Source organism: Ornithorhynchus anatinus, chromosome 9 (genome assembly GCF_004115215.2).
Source record: "Ornithorhynchus anatinus isolate Pmale09 chromosome 9, mOrnAna1.pri.v4, whole genome shotgun sequence".
In the NCBI taxonomy this organism is placed as follows: Eukaryota; Metazoa; Chordata; class Mammalia; order Monotremata; family Ornithorhynchidae; genus Ornithorhynchus; species Ornithorhynchus anatinus.
Window position 1 is genome coordinate 60234849 of NC_041736.1, and position 2485 is coordinate 60237333.

The 2485-nt window shown below is 53.3% G+C and overlaps 1 long non-coding RNA gene across 1 annotated transcript; it reads right to left on the reverse strand.

The window, feature by feature from the left end:
* Positions 1–414: 414 nt before the first annotated feature.
* Positions 415–1734, reverse strand: LOC114814150. The gene is made up of 3 exons (XR_003761888.2): positions 1697–1734; positions 1370–1458; positions 415–454 (listed from the first exon to the last, which is right to left on the reverse strand). It is a non-coding gene; the product is annotated as an uncharacterized LOC114814150 (long non-coding RNA).
* Between the last annotated feature and the right edge of the window lie 751 nt (positions 1735–2485).

Here is a 2485-nt window from a genome sequence, read left to right on the forward strand (position 1 = left end):
GCTCTGCGCACAGTAGGCGCTCGATCGATACGGCGGAGTTGAAAGAATGAACCGTCCGTTCCCCCGCGGGGGGACACTCTGATGGAACCACTTTTGTGGGTTCCCTTTTAAATGGGCCTTGGGCTGGAAAAGATAGAAAACTCTCAGCGTTAGCAACAGTGTGGATTAAGGGCAGACTCATTCATTCCTTCATCCGATGGCATTTATTGAGCGCTTACTGGATGCAGAGAACCGTACTAAGCGCCAACAGATAGAGACAGTCCCCCCCCCCGCCCCCCCCCCCCCCCCCCCCCCGCCAACAACGGGCTCACTGTCCAGAAGCGGGGGAGACAGACAGCCAAACAAAAGAAGTAGGCAGCGTCAGAGGTCGTGAGTTCTGATCCCGGCTCCGCCGCTTGTCTGCTGGGTGGCCTTGGGCGAGTCGCTTCACTTCTCTTCGCCTCAGTGACCTGGTCTGGAAAATGGGGATGAAGACTGGGAGCCCCATATGGGACGAGGACCGCATCCAACCCGATTTGCTCGTATTCCCCCTCAGCCCTGAGGACGGTGCCCGGCATAAAGTAGGCGCTCAACAAATACCCCCCCCAGTGCTCTGAACGTAGTAGGTGCCCAGTGAAGTGCTCCACGCACAGTTCGTGCCCAGCCTGGAGCACGGTTCGGAGTAGGTGCTCGCTCCACTGCTCTGCACACAGGAGGTGCTCAGTTCTCCGCTCTACAAGAGCTCAGTACAGTGCTCTGCACACAGTAGGTGCTCGGGACCGTGCTCTGCACACAGGGCTCAACACAGTGCTCTGCATACAGAAGGTGCTCAACACAGTGCCCGCACACAGCAGACTGTGTGCTTGTATCCGAGCTGCTGGTGTCCACCCCGGCGTTTAGTAGAGTGGAGAAGCCGCGTGGCTCAGTGGAAAGAGCCCGGGCTCGGGAGTCAGAGGTCATGGGTGCGACTCCCGGCTCTGCCACTCGTCAGCCGGGTGACCGTGGGCGAGTCGCTTCACTTCTCTGGGCCTCAGTGACCTCATCTGTAAAATGGGGATCAAGACTGTGAGCCTCACGTGGGATAACCTGATGACCCTGTATCTCCCCCAGCGCTTAGAACAGTGCTCGGCACATAGTAAGCGCTTAGCAAATACCAACATTATTATTATTATTATTATTATTACAGTGCCCAGCACATAGTTAAGCGCTTAACAAATAGCATAATCATGATTATTATTATTATTAATATTAGGAGACAGTCCCATGCGGGGCATTCATTCATTCATTCATTCATTCCCTCCTGTAATTGCATTTGCTGAGCGCTTACTTTGTGCAGAGCACTGTATTAAGCGCTGGGGCGAGGACACTACAACAACAAACAGACACAGACCCTGCCTCGACGAGCACCCGGGAAGGATTTCAATCAGCATCAATCAGAGGGATCTGGATGGAATCCTGAAGGGAAAACGGCGCCTCGGCCTGAGGGATGAATAATAATGATGATAATAACAATAATGACGCATTTGTTCGACGCCTACTACGTGCCGGGCACCGTTCTAAGCGCTGGGCTCCTGGGGATCGGAACCTGCAGCACCAGAACACGAAACACAGGCCGCGCTTCGAACAGTGCTCGGCCCGCGGTGGGCGCTTAATAAATGCGATGGAATGAATGAATGATAGATAATAATAACGGTGAGGGTATTGGTTAAGCGCTTACTGTGTGCCAGGCTCTGTTCTAAGCGCTGGGAGACAAACAAGGTCATCAGGGTGTCCCTCGTAGGGAATCCCAGTCTTCATCCCCATTTTACAGATGAGGGAACTGAGGCCCAGAGCAGTGAAGTGACTTGCCCAAAGTCACCCAGCTGACAGGCGGCGGAGCCTGAATTCGAACCCAGGATCTCCTGACTCCCAAGCCCGGGTTCTTTCCAGTGAGCCACGCTACTTCTCCAGGGAAGGAAAGGAAAAGAAAAGAAGGGGAGCCAAGGGGAGGGGAGGGAAGGAGAGGGAAGGGAAAGGAAATGAAAGGAAAAGAAGGGAAGGCAAGGGAAGGAAATGGGCGGGAAGGGAAGGGAAGGGAAAGAAAAGGGGAAGGAAATGAAATGGGAGGGGAGGGAAGGAAGAGGGAAGGGAAGGAAAAGAAAAGGGGAAGGAAATGAAATGGGAGGGGAGGGAAGGAGAGGGAAGGGAAGGAAAAGAAAAGAAGGGAAAGGAAGGGAAAGAGAAGAAGGGAAAGGAAGGGAGGGAAAGAAAAGAAGGGAAGGGAAAGAAAAGGGAAAGGAAGGGAAGGAGAGGGGAGGGAAGGGAAAGAAAGGAAGGGAAGGAGAGGGAGAGAAGGGAAAGAAAAGAAGGGAAGGGAAAGGAAAGAAGGGAAGGAGAGGGAGGGAAGGGAAAGGAAGAGAAGGGAAAAGAAAGAAAAGAAGGGAAGGGAAGGGAAAGAAAAGAAGGGAAGGAGAGGGAGGGAAGGGAAAGAAAAGAAGGGAAGGGAAAGAAGGGAAGGGAAAGGAAA